Source organism: Hippocampus guttulatus, chromosome 13 (genome assembly GCF_054856545.1).
Source record: "Hippocampus guttulatus isolate MCC_2025c chromosome 13, RoL_Hgut_1.0, whole genome shotgun sequence".
Classification (NCBI taxonomy): Eukaryota; Metazoa; Chordata; class Actinopteri; order Syngnathiformes; family Syngnathidae; genus Hippocampus; species Hippocampus guttulatus.
The window spans coordinates 6,059,422-6,076,479 of NC_141273.1; the positions used below are offsets into that span (position 1 = coordinate 6,059,422).

The 17,058-nt window shown below is 42.2% G+C and overlaps 1 long non-coding RNA gene across 1 annotated transcript; it reads right to left on the minus strand.

The window, feature by feature from the left end:
* Window positions 1-411: 411 nt before the first annotated feature.
* LOC147196098 (uncharacterized) lies at window positions 412-16,726 on the minus strand. The gene is made up of 3 exons (XR_015102717.1): window positions 16,562-16,726; window positions 6,143-6,332; window positions 412-3,499 (listed from the first exon to the last, which is right to left on the minus strand). It is a non-coding gene; the product is annotated as an uncharacterized LOC147196098 (long non-coding RNA).
* Window positions 16,727-17,058: the final 332 nt, after the last annotated feature.

The following is a 17,058-nucleotide window of genomic DNA, read 5'->3' on the forward strand; positions in this document are numbered from 1 at the left end:
GGAACCTTTATTTACAACCAGGATTCTCCTTTGTCATTTAAGATGTGAGTTTTAGCGTGTGGTACTCTCTATTCATTCTTGTTATTTGTTGTATTTTTTTTTACAAAAACTTGGATACTGAACCTTCAATTTCAGTCTACTTGTTACAATGTCAATAAATACATTTTTAATGTTGATTTAGCTTTTTTCTTAGTTATACTAGAGCTGACTTTACCAGCTAGCTTTGGGCGAGAGGACAATCAATGCTGCTTGCAGTATTAGAATGCTGCTTCATTTCACTAATCCCACCTCCTTGAGTCACTTCGCTGTATTAAAAAATAAATAAATAAATAAAAGTTGGGTGAAATCTGCCAGGTTCTGGACTGAACCGAATAATGTTTTTGAATTCCAGAAATGCAGGCTCAGACAAAGTGTGATTCCAAAAATATTTATTAACAGAAAAGCGCACGGGCAAAGTACAAACGGAAATCGGCGGTCACAAGGCGCCAGGAGAAGCAATGCAAAAACAAAAGCGCTTGCAAAAGGCAAGCTACTGGAAACACCAAGAATAAACAAACGAAATGTCAAGAAGCCAGTAACGCAAAGCCAAAGATCAAAAGCAATGCGGAAAAATAAAAATACTTACAAACAAAAATCTACGAAGAACAAGAGTGACTATGGAGAGCATAGAGAGGTCCCGAAAACAACACTTGAAGCATTACAGCGAGCAAGGTTAATAATCCGACAAGAGACTCGGCAGCTTGGCAGTCCTTAACAAACAAAATCCCATGACAGAAAAACATGAAACACAACCAAACCGAAAAACGAACCATGACACCCTCCAGAAAAGCAAAATTCCACTGATTATCTATAGTAAGAAGAGCTGATTACGACTGGACTTATCTCCAGCTACGTGGCAACTTGTTTGTGCAGTAACAATTGAGACAGTTTGGTGCGAGGTGTGTGCGGCTCCCAACAGGTCAGTACTATCAATTTCTGCAAATAGAAAGCTAGCACAGGAGGAATTAAGAGGATTCGTCTTTCTCTTAACCTTGTAACCATTAGCATACCATTGGAAGTTCTATTTTTTTAATGCTGCTTTTCGTGTTTGTTTTCAAAGCTTGTAACCTGAGTGTTTTCTTTACTCCATTGATGTCATATTTTCTAAAGAAAACAGGAATCCTATAGCTAAAAAAAAACTGGATGAGAGAAACCTGAGATCTGTTTTGGATTCTGCACCCCGAAAAATTGTTAAAAATAGCTGCCAGGCCTGACTCACAAAAATTGTGCTCCCCAGTGTTTTTCAGTACATTTTACCTCTGGCAGTGGTCGACTCGCTCTCCTCCTTGATCTCATGGTAGCATGTTCAACACAAAGGTTCCCATCCCCATTACTCATCAAGTACCTTTTCCATAGAGAGGAATATTGCTTCTTTCTCGGTGTCAAAAGACAAGGGCTTGATGCCGTGTATTGCAGCTGAAAGCACACTTTGCTCTTTTCAAATTTCTCCATTGTGAGCGGCGAGATGAAAAGAGCCTTTTCAACATGTGGCCGAGCTTTCATGTCTTCCCTCATTAAGGACAAACTTTCCTTTGATTGAGTCGAGGTCTGAGGCCAGTTTGGCCAGACAATCGGCCCGTGGACGACTTCAGCGGCGCCCAATGAGGAGGCAACAAAGATGTTGTCTGAAATCCCTCTCGAGATGTTGGGCCCTCGCAATTACAATTACAGTAAGGAGCTTCAAAGTGAGGCTTTTGTAACTCCTCTCATCGGACTCCGCTCACGGCCAGTTGAGGATAAATCCAGCAGGACGGGGAATGACTTGAGCCTCTTTGAATACATCTCTGCTCGTGGCAAATCCTTTTTGAATCGCTTAAGGAGTCTCCCCTTACAAATATGATCATGCAAATAACTGACAGGTCTAGAGATGGATGGATTGAAGAAGATTCGAGTGAGCGTGACATCACCTCAAAAATGGAAATTGAAACACACACAACACTGATGGAGTTGATTTTGGATTCAAGAGAATACAGCACAGTCATTTTTGTCTTTTCTTTTTTTTAATAACATTTTAGCACTACAATTGCTCGAGAGAATTGAGAATTGTGATCTGCAGAAAAGAATGGAAATGCCTCTTTCTCTGCTCCACAAACGAAAACATCAATTTTACCCCCTCTTTTTATGTTTTTACTGACGCTTTGTGATCTAATTGCAAATCGGTCTTCCTCGTGTTTACAACTTCATTTCCTCTGCGGTTTATTCCAAATGTTTGTTTAAGTACATTTTTATCATCTTTCCAGACAATAAATGCTTTATAGGCTGGGTTAATTACTGAGGATGAAATTTAAACAGCAACAAGAGACATTATAAATGTATGACTGCTTTTAAAAGGCCTGGGAAGAAAATTGAAAATGAAATGGTGAATTTTCCATGCTGGTGATTTTTCCATCGGAAAGCCGGTTGGGCCAATAAGAGGTGAGCTTTTGTTCCCGTTATCACACATTGTTCATTTGTCTCCCAACCGGAAAGCCGTGTTAAGATAACAGCATCCTATCATCAGATTGTCTTATCAAAGTAAAGAGCGACACAGGAGCTCAGTCGGGGTGAACAATCAAGTCAGTCTGGATGAAAAGGTTAATTGCCGCACGCTCTCAGTTCAAGTTGGGGTCCAAATCAATGCGCGTACTATTTCAGGAAGATTTGTTTGTGACCTGTCACTTTGCTGCGTATTAATACACCCGCCGTGTGTGCGGTCGTACTCGAGCCCTGTGTAATTTCGTTCTGGTTATTTCAAGTGCGTGAGCGTGCAAGTCCTTACACAGCGGTTGACACCGAGGTCAGTGGAATTGCCCCACTTGAACTAAAAGACATTTAGTTTGGTTTGGAAAGTGAAAACTGGAACACCGTTAATTTGTTTGCTCTTCCACTAGTCAAGACCAGCCGCAAATGCCATCACCTCAAAGAAGCAGTCGGCCGTCCTCACTTTTATTTGTTTGTTTCTTTGGAGGGGTGTGAGAAGTTGCGGTGGACGTTGGACTTTTGTGGTGGGGGGGGTAGCGACTCTCCATAAGGAAGGCTGTGCGGCCTGGCAAACAAGTTAGCCAGTGACAGGGAGACGGGGAGGGGGGATGCTGGGGGGTGGCAGGCGGGATTCATTTAGCCAGGCATAGCTGCTCTTGTTTGTGGTTGTCCCTGACAGCGTCGCCAACGCCGCTCCAAAGCACCTGTGTTTGCTCACTAGCTTTCCCCAATCTGCTCGAAAAACGCTGCGAGCATGTCACATGGCGGCCAGATAGCCTCGGCACCATGGGAATACAAAAGCCGGGGCTTTTAGAACAGTTAATCATTAATGAAGGCCTCTCTTTTGTTCCCATTGAGCTCGGTGCTGACAGAGGCTTTGATATTACATATGGCAGACAGGTCGCATGCAGATATGGCCAAGTACACCGACTGGGCCGAGCTGTCGGGTCGCTGGATCCGCGGCGATGACGGCGGGCAGGAGGGAGAGGCCAAAAGCCATCTGCGGAGGACAGGAAGGGCACGTCGGCTCATTTCCTTTGACATGACGTTCGGTGGCATTTTCCGGCGCGCGCTTACAACAGATTGAGGCGAGAAAGAAAATCTTTCACGTGGTCTGTGCAATAACAGTAAACAAAACATTGATAAGGGGCATTTTGAAGACCAGAGACATACACGCCCTGCCCAAATTGTTGTTTTCGTTTGGTTAATGATAACCGGTTAGCTGGAAAAGACAAGTGGCAAAGGTTTATACATAATAGAGCATAATCAAATATCATTTTACCTTTTATCGTTACTATTGATTGGCTAGGCATGTTTTGTGATGGACTATATGACAATTCTTGCACTGAACTATAGTGTAAAAAGTTTTTTTTTTTTCAAAAAGCAAATAGTTTGTATTAATATCACTTAATGAACAGCTTTCGGTATTTGGCCACCTTCTTGTCTGATATCCAGCAAAAAGACAGGAAAATACTCTTAACTCAATTTTTTTCTTTCCACTGTGTTCATATTTGTGGCCTTAAATGTACTGTCAACATTAACACAAGCATACATATCAAACGTTGTTGTCTTTGCCACTCACCTTTCAAATAGAAGCAGGCACAAGGGACCGGTTAAGAAAGATGAGAAGACATTATTACAATAAATCCCCCAAATTGCATAAGAATTAGAAAAAAAAACATGTTTTGGAAGTTTCCGGGCCTGAATACGTGACTTGCAATGATTGGCAGAAGGTAATAAACAGAAATCTACCAATTAATTAACATCCCCTAATCTCAGTTTGCTCTCCATTTTGTCCTGTCAATGAGCCCAAGTCTAATTTCACGCTCATCACACGGCGCCCTGGAAAAGGTGGAGATATAAAATAAAAAAAAAGAAAAAAAATAGTGGGGGTATTAATTTACTTTTCAGAAAGAAAGAGGCCAAATTTATCTCCAAGGGAGATTAGGGGAGGATTTACACAGCCACAGTCTTATAAAGCTGCACTCAAAGGGTCAGAGACGCTCTTATCATCCTTCTGCCTCCAAATTCCAACGGTTATTTATTGAAAGTTTGTCTCGAGCCCACCACGAATCCCCCTCGGTGCTAATCATACTGTATGAAAGTCAGACAGAATAGTGGGAAGGATTTAGTGGTGAAAACGTGGCCACTCAAAGCAGGATGCTTGGTGTGCCTTAAGTCAATCATTAACGTTCGCCGATACCTGCGACTGGCACAGGACAAAGACAAATGGAGGATTTGTTTCGGAGAATTCACTCGGTTACCTAACTTTGATGATCTGACAAACATGGCTGTCTCGTTGCATCTTTGTAGCGTTTCAGGTCACCCGTTGACTTTTGCAGTGTCAATCTCATGTTTTGATTCAAAGTCCATATCGGCGTTAGATTTGCTATTTTAGCAATTCTATAATGACCGTTTAGAGCTGGAATGTCCAAGGAGAAAAATAATATCGTGAAGCGTTGTCCCTAAATGAATAAATACTGTTTTATTAAAATCTGCATTGCATTTTTCTGCTATGCTATTGTTTTAATCTGCCTTTTTTTTTTGTTTGTTTCTTTAACACATTCAAATCTCCTGCTCTGAGATTGAAATTAAAACACCAATGCGACATTTGGTCTATTAATGTTAGCATCTGAACTACAAACATTTCCTTGATTGAACATGGGGTTAATCAAAACTTTTATTTTTAACTTTAGGGATGAGATAATGGCTCTAAATGTTCTGACCTCCTTTTTCCATGCCAGTGTCTCAATGGGCAGACAGATGCTGAGTTTTTTGTTTGTTTTTTGTCTTGATGCCACAAACTAATTAAGACTGAATCAACAATTACGATGCTCTCCATTTTGCCGCATTTGTACAAAGCATTAATTAATCAATAATTAATTCGTCACAACCAACCCGAATCTTCACATTCCGTTCACTGTTCATTAATATGAGTTAGAAGGTAAAACGCAAGGACCAAAAACACTAAATTTGGACCAGTCGACTTCTTTCTGCATCTTCATCATTGTTCTATTATTTGTAGTCGTGAATTATCAAAAGGCAAATTCATGAAAATATGTTTTTAATTGCTTTAAATTCTTGCATTTGCATCCTTATCATTATTCCCAAACAAAAAAGAATGAGTTGTGCGTCTGGCCTTTGCTTTGGCCTCACCCCGCAGGAGCATATTGTGGAAGTCGTTTTGGGGATTAAATATTTCCGCAGTTGGCATTTGACAGTCACTGGGAGGCCATTTCGAAATGGTTCTCTTCATTTTGAGAATATCTCCGATCCTCACGCTCGAGCCTCACACAAGCGTAAATCTTGTCTCCGCTTCCAAGCAGCTCGACTGCACTCACTGACTGCCGAATATTTATTTGCTAACCCTGGTCACGGACGATAAGGGTCACTGGTGTGACCAAACTGTAACTCTTGGTAACAAGCGCCCTTATGTTTCTAACAACACATGCTCGGCGTGACAGCAAAATAGAGAACAAAACCTATAGGTGATAATAAATTCTGCCGCGGGCTATGAGGAAATAAATTAGGCCGAGGCGAGTCAAAGGATGGGCTTAACAAGTGTATGCTTCAAACAACAGTTCCTGTTTCGGGAGGGAAGGTACGCGCGTGATGGATGGCTCTGCAAACATAGTTGACATACCTGGCCAATGCCATGGGCCGGTCACAACCCACGAGTGAGAGGGATATTGTGTGAGCCTCGGAGTGTGTTTGTGGTCGAGTGCCCGCCGTGCACGCATCGGCGTGTTGCTCTTCCCTTGCACGCGAGGCTCCCCCTCTTCACTCCTCTGCTGAGCTCGGCCCGCGGGGGGATCACTTGAGTCAGCGGAGCCCTGTTTGACAAGAGACACAGGCTCCGGATAAATTCCAGCTTTCTGCTCCGAACGCTTTGGATCCGTCCTGGGGGAGTCCGCATCTCAAAACACTCAAATAGTCTGGGTGCAGAGATAAGCAACCGGGCTGGAATTAGACTCCCAAATTCTCAATTCCTTAAAGAGTGTCGTTCCACCTCATTTTAAGTTCGTGGGGCTTTTGGGTTTTTTTTTTTTTTTTTTCGTCGTGAATTTAGCTCATGAATTCCTATCGTATATTGTTTCTATCTTTTATACATGAGGCGTATATCTAAAGCAGAAATGGAAATCTATCAAGATTAAAATGTATGTCCGGGATGCGGGAGCGGAGTAGGTGACGGGTGCGTGCATCCCGCTGCATGGATGAGTGGTCAACCTTTATTGGGAATGTTTCGTGAACTCGCCCGTCACATTCAAGCATGTGTGTCAAAGGTGTTTACAGGGTGTTGACATTCACACATTGGCACCGAGGCACAAGCAGCCATGTCTGACTGAGCTTGAAGAATGGGGGAAAAAAAACAAATTACTGCTCTCAATATTTGTCCTTCAAGTGGTTTCATTGCAAAAAAAAAATGTTTGTTCTTATTAGCAGGGAGAGGAGATAGTTATTGTGTTTGGAACAGTTAATAAATTGTGGTGATGAAAGCAGCATTTTGCAACAATAACATCGTATATTTATACATTGCTTATTATTATTATTATTATCATCATATTTTTTGCAGCTGATCAAATTTTATTTCAGACTTATTTGGGGTTGTTTACACATAATTTCATTTTCAATGCCGTATTTTATTTGCTGTTGATTTTGCTGTTGTTGATTTTAGGTTCGATCCTTACCAGATTTTTTTTCGCTGCAGATTTTTTTTGGGGGGGTCAAATACAGTCGTCTGGTTTTCATGAGTAAAACATGTTCCAAAAATGTTGTGTGATTATGTTTTCTGTGTGTGTTCGGAAATGAAATGTATTGTACAGAAATGGTTTATTGCATGTTTTTTTTTTGTGTTAGGAAATAAAATTTTATTTTACTACACAAAAAATAGGGTCTGGTTCTCTGCTTTTTATGGTGCCAAATAAGAATTTGTTATTGGATGTTTATTGATCTTTATGTTTTACATGTTTATTAAATAAGCGGTATGAAATAAGAACCAACATGTTCCATTTCTAATTCATTAATGTACTTTATTCATTATTCAATTCGAATTTCACACTTTTTAAAATTTCTGCTCAATCTTTTTAAATGTATCTTTCGAATGGTGAAATTAAACATTGTAATTTCATGATATACAGCACAATTACGCGAAGGTATTTAGATAGGGCTTATTAGATGACTTAGCAGTAAAACGCAACTATGGAACCACCCAAAGGCCAAAACAGAACACAGGGATTATAATAGAAATGTAAATATTGTGTGTCTCAGTACAAACGTGTAAGGCGTGTGCCGATTTTTTAAGAAGAGACATGATCAATCCAAACACCAAATAGCATATTTGAGATGAATATCTTGAGACGTGGATCAAACATTAAACATTATTTTCTTAATATAGACACATTTGGCGGAGTATTTCATGATGGATTTAAGTTCAGGCAATATTAGAAGTGGATTTTCGGGTGTGAAAAAAAAGCTTTGGGTTGCCACGGCGTTGGTCCGTGCGGCTGTCTGACCTTGTGACCACCCACAGAGAACATGAAGCCAACAGCTCGGGCCGTATCCCCGCTGACCCACAGGTGACAAAAGCTCGTGTGAAGGTGTTCGGCCACAGGTCACATGATATCGCGTCAACGTTTCGCCACAAATCCACACACTCCACCAGTGCGTGTGTGTGTGTGCAGGTATCACTGGGGCTCCACTGTTTGCGGTAATTGGAAGAGCGTTGTAAGTTTCCGACGTGACTCACTCACGCCTCTTTTCTCTTGACTGTGAAACTGGAAGATTGCAGGTCTCGGTGAACTTACAAAGCGAGTCCTCTTAACTCATAAATTACACGGCCGTGGACAACCTTAAGCGGTGTTGAAATGCCTCGAACAGAGCTTTATTTCAGTGCTGGCGGAGCGTGACGCTGAGAGCACCACCCCACGAGGAGCCCGGCTCTCACATGCAAAAAAAAAAAGACGGTGATTTAGCTTGTCATAACTAAGGTATGACGTACACAAAACCAGGATGTGAACACGGAGCGCCCGACGTGCTCATGAGGAGATGCCGCACTGCATTTCCTGCATGTGCAGTAAAATGCAAAAGCAACTTTTTTTCCCCCCCCTCCCGTTTATTATTTGCAGTCCTCTGAAGGCTTTTCTTCTCTTGGCGCAGTCTTGGAGGTTTGCACAGTTACTGGCTCTTTGAAATGTCATTCGATGGATTAAGAGCTTTTCAGTAAAACATTGGGAAGTGAATAAGAGCTGAGAAAAATTTCGAGCTACATCTGCATCGAAAATGTGCGGCAACTAACTGTAGCAAATTACATAGTAGAAACGGGAGAAAATATTTGGTCGAACAACAAAAATGTTTAAATGTGCAAAAAAAATCCATTGACATCTAAAGTCAAGTGTATTGTTTCACTGGTGAGTCTTTTAGTCTTTGAAATTACTGTAACTGTACTTATATTATTTCTAATGTGTTTTTATGAGTATGTCCTATTTATTTGTGGTAAATATACTTATTTTGTGTTGATCTACTTTGTGTTTTTAATCACAATATATTATTTCATGTGTTTATTGGTGTTGTGTGGTCAGTGTGGTGTTTCATTTAATTCAAAATAATTCAAATAAAACCTTGTCATAATGGTGACACTGTCCAGGGAATCACTTTTCTGCTTTTTTTTTTCTTCACATCATATTGTGTAAAAATCATCCCCAGGCTGACCACCCAGGGGGTCCTTGACACCGCAACCTTTACAGAGGGGGATGGGCCTGTGTGTGTGCGTGTGTGTGTGTGTGTGTGTGTGTGTGTGTGTGTGTGTGTGTGTGTGTGTGTGTGTGTGTGTGTATTTAGGCAAGTGTCTGCTCACATGCATGAATATGCTCCTTCATCTTACGTGAATTGATCCTCCGCCGACAGACCGCCACTCTCTCTTTGTTGTTGTTTATTTGTTGGTTGCTTGGTTTGAAGTCTAATTTATCTGTGTTATTTTATTCCCAACCGACATACGCAACAAGGAAAAAAAGCGGACGACGTTACGTGTTGGGAGAGCGAATACACAAGCGGGAGAGACGTGGTTAATGTATACGCAAACAGAAAACAACAGAACAAAACAAAAGAGCGCAATAAGGATCCAGTGGCGCTAGCCTCGCTCTGTTTGCCAACTCTTGTCTTTGGGTCATATCATGAGCGACACGCTGAAAAGCCCTGGGAGACCTTCTGCCTTTGCGTGTAAAAATGACATTGTGGTCGGGACACACATTTTGTTGTTCCCCGAAGATGCTCTGTCTTGAGTTTTGGGCGTACTCGAAGACCTCCTCTCGAGAATCATTCTCACAAGTCAGTGCTTGACTTGTGCTAAGAAAGGAAGAGGGGTCAGCCATTGTCACGGCAAAGGTGAAGCGAGATACGATAACCTGTCCAATTAGAGGCTGTTGACGGACAAATGCCCATACAGTATGCCGTTTAACGGGAATTAAAAGTATCAGGCAGCTGGTTTCTTATCTGGCCGAGTAAGAAGAAGGCAGGCAACAAAGGGAGGCCTAAGACTAAGAGGCTTGATGCATGGGAAAGCCATGGGCCGGCCATTGTGGCTGCCCTTCTGCTAAGCAAATAGTCCAAACTGTTCATTCCCCATCTCCCATTCTCTCGCCGGTACATTGTTTGTGTCCTTGCATTTCATTCTGACTGGGGAAGATTGCCTCTCAGGGCCAGTGAGCAAACAGTCCAGAAAAGAGCCAGCTATCTCCTGCCGTTCCCAGGAGAACTAGCATTTTTATTTCAGCTCCAAGCTGTCAAAGGATTGGAGAGTTTATGTCAGGATCCTGAATTAATTGCTTTAAGCCTCGAGGCTGACGCCGGCGTTTTTATCACCAAATGTTCGATAAAATGTTTCCTAGCACATTATGCAGACCCCCCCCACACACACACACTCAAACCCGCAGCCGCCGCCCCCGCCCCCTTCCACCGTTGCCTTCCGTACTCGCCAACAATGTGGGTTTGGATACATACAGGATAACTTTGTGCAACACAAATGGTGTGTTTAGTGATTGTGATGGTGCAATTCTGCGACCAGTGATGGGCCGCAGCGCGGCTGTCACGATTTGGTGGAATGAACGCAAACAACAAACTTTTGTGCGTGCGTATTTTCAATCCCTCGCCACGATGCTAGGTGCGTGAGCCAAGCTTGGCAAGGGAGTGAGTCATCTTACAGATGCCTCAATAAAGCATAGCTGTTCAGACATTTGGTGGAGCAGGTTTTTAAGGCTCCAAACTGTCCTTGGAACTGCCAAACTGTCTTATGAACCGTCTGTCGTGCTCAACCGCTGACTTAATAACGTATACATAGTATACAATACATTGCGGGGTTGTACAAGTAATTTACCTGATTTAATCTGAAAACATTGCACCCTAATTTTGGTGAGATTCACACAACTGGGCCCTTCTGACACATTCGAATCAATCATACGCATGTCAAATACACAACTGATCCTGTGCTGAGATAAAACATCATGATGTTGGCATGGCTACATGTGTTGTCATTCTCTGTTGGCTCTTATGTGAAGAGGCCAAAACCAACAAAGGAGAAAGTGCCGGGCAGTTCCAGCCCTCAGCGCCACACGTCAATAACTGAGGCCGACGACGCCATCTGGAAATTACTTTTCTTTACCCAAATGCCTCTGACAGCGTCGGGGACCAATGTTGTGTATTTGCACGGTAAAAGCATCGCAACGATTTCGGCATACTGCCTTTTGACGCCAACCCCCCGACATGAAGTGATTCCTGAAACTTCTCTTTCAGAGAAAGCTTTGCCTATCAAGCAAACGCTCCTGCACTATTTGCTCGCATACATAAACACAACTGTTAGTAATGTCTTGACCTCGTGCGTCGGCGTGTTGGAGCAAGTCCGAATGCGCCGCTCGTTGAACTGCAACCACAAAGACATCGTTCCATGACGTACACCTTTCATTATCTTTCTGTCGGCCACTTAAAGATAAGAGTATCCAGCCTCCCGCCATTAAATCTGGCAGTTGACTCCTTAATCTGAGAGGATATTAAGTGACAAACACGGCGATGCTTCTGTCAGCGTCAAGCAGGCGAGGGTTAATAGTGTGTATCAGGGGACTACTCTGCAGTGGGAGGAACATGCAGGCCTCATCAGTCCTTATAATCTGCTCAACAGCCCTATAGACACCTCCCAGCTTTCCTCAATCCTTCTTCTGAGCGTCCTCTTTTCCATTATAAATAACGCAGCCATTTATACAGGATTAAATTGGGGATTCATTTGATTCAAGATCGGGTATGGGAATTCATTAGAGAGCTGACAGTGGCGCTTATACATGTCAGGAATTTAATTTGCGTCCCTCGAGGAAACCACTATGAGATGGAGCTCTTAAAGACAAAGGGAGGGAGGGTAGCGCTCCCCACTTTGGATTTGCACACTTGTAAAGTGGCACTTTATTGCTGTTGATTCGTTGTTATTAAATTGACATAGACGAGGTGGGAGTGTTTTGGAGAAAGGACTATATGTCCACATTTGGCCTTGGTGGGGCGCAGATTGCCGTATAGTCTGACAAGAACATAATGCGGGGAATGCCCCCCGCCCCTACGCATAAGGTATGAAAATGAGCGCATGACTTGAATGTCATTGATTCTCATGAATGTTGAAATGACATATCACCTCCACTCCTGACAAGCTGTGTGCTATAAAGTAAAGGCATTAAATTCAAGTCGGCCCCAGATTACAGAATCACCCCCCTAAACCCCCCGCCCTGCAGAACATCAATCTGCTATTCACTAAAGTGGACAAGCCCCATTGTCAGATAGCCTATCACAGTGCACGTCTGCATAGGAGAACATATGCAGGACAAAATATTCCGTAGTTTGTTATTCCGAGGACGGCACAGGGGGCACGCGGGCTTGTTTGCCTTCGTTGGAAGAGGAGATTGGATTGGGGGTTTAAATGAATCGCTGGCGCACTACGTTTATAGGTTTCATTAACTTTTAATGAGTTGAGTGTCCTTCGTTGTGATTGGCTGGCAAAGCGCTGCCTTTACTTCCTGCAACTAGAGCTGATGGAGATGTGGAGGGATTTTGCAACGGGTTTAGGAGCCACGTTATGGCGATGTGGTGCTGAATGGGCCATACTGCGAGGAAAGGGGATATGATGCTGTGATATTTCCAAAAGCCCCAGATATCCATTAGCATGGTTGGAGGAGAATCGCAAAAAAACCTTGGCAGCACGGATAGGCAAAGCTCGCTGACAGAATTTCATGTTAGCTTTGCCCACAAGGTTTGATTTGAAAAGGCATGAGGCCTTCTGGGAAATGTCCAAGGAAAGATCCCCCCCCCCCCCCCCGCCACCAAAAAACAGCATGTGCACCCTCTCCTAACTGCGCCTCATATTTAACCATCCATTCCAGGCCCGACCTTGTGCGTGGTTCATCCACTGAGTCATTACATGTTTTTGAAAAGGGACAGATACGATTTGCATGTTGCAATATTTCACAAGGATAAACACTGACCATCCATCCATTTCCAGGCACATAAAAGCAGCAGGGCAGAGTAAGGCGCCCCATCCTGGCCTCAATAGACCGCCTGTAGGTCACTGTGTGTCCCACCAGCTGCCGCCTCCCCCAGTACTCAATGGCCATTGTTGATGGACCTCTCTCGCTCGTTCACTCACTCTCTCTCTCTCTCTCTCTCTCTCTCTCTCTCTCTCTCTCTCTCTCTCTCTATCACACATCCCATCACCCCGACATGAAGGAGTCCCACACTGGAATGTCACAGAGTCATGTCAGAAGACACGCAGACACATCACAGTCAGCAGCCGCATTCTCGCCCTGTCTCTCTCGCTCACTCTCTTTCACCCTGTCTGCCTTTCAAAAACACACACACGCAGACGCACACTGCCATCCAAACACATCCTCAAGATGACCCTCATATGTCTCGATTTTCAAAATAAATGCCACCCCTGTCGATTTTGTTGAATTTAAAAGTCCATCCAATCAGGCTTTACCTTTAGAGATGAGAGGTGTTTAACTGTGAAGATGGAGCAATGTGCTTCTTGTTGTACGCCATGTTTTAAAATGAAATAAAGGTAAATACGAGAAGGGAAATAATATTTTTGGGCACAACAACAAATGATATGTGCCATAGGTAGATTTACTGCATTATTTAATTAAAATTTACAACTCACTTTATGAGCAGTTTGAAATTTGCCCCAGGTGTGGTTAAAATTAGCATATGGCTGTATTTTACATTAAACTTCCTTAATAACTGAAGTACTTTTACAATTTAAGACTGTTTTTAATCTGAATTACTCTTTAAAAAGTTTTGCTTAGTTTTCAAATATGACAGGTTCGGCCTGATGTTATTCAAAAATATTTGCATAAATATGCTAAATATGAATTTGTTCTGAAGTTAATCTTGTTAAATCAATTCTAATTGCCAGTTTATCATGGGACCTGTTGGTATTTGTTTTTTATTTTGCACAGTGAGATTATCTGGACATATTCTATGTGAAATAGGCCTATGGTTTTTCAACAGCATTATTATATGCTCAGATATTCATTTATATACAAAATAGAAAATTTGAAAATGTTACATTATACTGTATTTATGTTTTTGTTCACAATATTCGTTCCGAACATCTGATCAGGGGCACAGATGGTTTTGGAACTGAGGGGCAAGGGACCAAATTTATCCAAGATTATATATATGTGTGTGTGTGTGTGTGTGTGTGTGTGTGTGTGTGTGTGTGTGTGTGTGTGTGTGTGTGTGTGTGTGTGTGTGTGTGTGTATATATATATATATATATAAAAAATGCTTGTGTCCAAAATCTTGTTTTTATTATTATTTATGTTAGATGTTAATTATTTCCTGGTAGCGGTAGCAGATTGTGTTCATCCAGTTCTTGTACCATGGCAAAATATTGTGTTATATATATATACCTGTATATATAGCATATATAGCATATATAGCATATATGGATAGATAGATAGATAGATAGATAGATAGACATACATACATACATACATACATACATACATACATACATAAAAATATATAGAAGTCTGGCCAAAAGGGAGGATTAAAAAATTGAAGGAACGCACTTATTCAACAGACATGCTTGTGAGCACAATACACTTTCTGTCATGTGTTCTTCCTATGCATTCTCACGTGGCGAAAGTGTGTGGTGGGGGTTGGGGGGGGGGGGGTAGTGCAGTCATCATTAAGGTGAAGGGGACGTGCATACCACTCCCCCACCCCATGCCATCTGCGCCCATGCATATGAGAATAATAATCACCCCCTGCAAATCACACACGTTTCCGACAAAAAGTGTTAATAACGGAATAATTCATTCCCGGTTGAGTGCAGGGTTAATGCATTTCCAATCAGATGCACAGACGGCGTTGTGCGGACAGAGACAGGCCGCCTGCTGGGTGGCTTGGAGTTCTGACTTCGTGGCGTCTTTTAATATAGTGAGGGAAGACAGTTTGCCTTGCTAAAATATGGGATTAGAAGTATCTCTGATGAAAGAGGAGTTAAATTGGCCGAGTTGGTCACTCCCCTCCAAAAGACCGAGACAGAATTACAGCTTGTTGGACCGGTGTTCCGCTGTTGCCATGGAAACAGGTCTACTTGGGTGTTCCAAGCTGCGGCGCTTTGAGACTTTAAGGTGCGGCCGAACCGCTGCTTTATGAAACACAATTTATCCATATTAAATCACAGTCAATTCGTAGGCATGCGTTAAGATGGACTCTGACGGACATCCTTGTGATATGAATCCCGACTTTCCATATCACATTCTGCTCATGCACCTTTTAAAATTTCTGATTCCTCAAGAAAAAAAAAAGGATGCACTGTTATTTTCTGGCGTTGCAGCACTCAGTTAACACCCATGGGTGGGTGCCTAAAAGGCTTCCACTGTACTGAGTCATTCAATGAAGTCGCTCAGGCATTGAAATGCATCGCTGCAGGGAGAATGTCTCACTTTAGAGTTGTGCAGCAAGCAATGACCGATCGGATGCTGGGAGCTCAAGACATCATATTAGTCTGTGAAGATAACTCGAGGTTATTTCATCATTCTTGTTTTTCTCCCATCAATAAAAGCCCGACACGTCATTCTGAATGGTTCGTGTGGGAGTATAGCCTTAATCAAGGAATATGCAAATGCATGGGAATTCCAGCTAAATCAGGTTAAGGGAGTAAAGAGATGAACAGACTAGACCAGGCTTTATTTAGTAGTTGCTATAACAACCCGTTTCCGAGAAAGGTGCATGAGCCACGTGTGCTGTGACCGTTTCCTTTTTTCTTTCAAATTTCCAAAAAGGCCATTCCCCTCTCCCTCTCCTACCCCGCACTATAAAACATGAGATTTATTCACTAAAAACATTAACAGAGTAAGCGTTATTATTATTATTATTAGTATTATTATTATTGTTTCTGGGTTGGGTTCATATTGTGTTAATACAGTACGTGTGCGTGTGTGTGTGTGTGTGTATATAAAATATTTGTGACCCTCTATTAAAATTTTACAATATATTCTTGCAATTTTGAAAACTCAGAGCAACAATATAAGAAGAATGTAATATAGTAACTAAAATAATAAATGAGAAAGTTAACATTGATATATATATATATATATATACACACACACAGAATATAGCCTGTATGGCCAAATTTCATATCTTTAAAACGGTAAGCACACGAACAATGCTTCAGCAATTTTACATCCCATAATGAAAAATCACCGGAAATGTAAAAACTGGTGCGTATGTTAACATTTATTTTACAGATTAGATTATTCGTTATTTACTGATTTGTTTTTTGTACCCATGGAGAAGCAATCGTTCTCCATCTCATAAGTACAACAAGCTGCAGTTCCTCCAGTCTTGCGCCACTCTGTTCTGAAACCCAACAAGTCTCCTTTGCATAGAATTCAAGTTCTCACCCTCCGCTACCAGCAGCAGCCAAGTGCGGCAAACACTCCTCACGTTCCTCAACGTATTCCACAATGTATTGCATCTGTCTTCTTTGAGCATGCAGGTTTAGATTATTTAAAAGTGACCGTACCTGTGCAATGCAGCCGGTGGTTGCAGTTAAGCCACGCATGCAGGAGCCCATTGTAGAAGCTTTGCCTTGTGCCTTCTGCAAAGGGCTCCAGACATCGCGGCATTTATTTGAGCTCAAACTCAGTCACTGTTGACTTTAGCACAAAGCAAAGATTTCACTGCCCTGCTAGTTAAAAATGATTATTTTACAGAGATATCGATCAGTGTGCTATAAAAAAAAATCCGCTTAGTGTGAGATGTCTAAAATGAATAGTGCCAATTTTAATGTGTAAATTTACAGAGCTGCGGCGTCCTATTTGGAGTTTACATTGAGTGCAATTTGATTGGTGTATGTGAGTGGATGCTTGTGTGTACTCTTACTATACATGGGCATAGTCTCCACTCCATTGTTTACTGCCCTTGTTTATTCGCAGATCACTCTGTTTAAAGTGCGGTGCGTAAAGTGGGGTCTGGAGAATAAAAGCGCACTTGCAGGCCCTGCGTGCGGGTGCTGAGGGA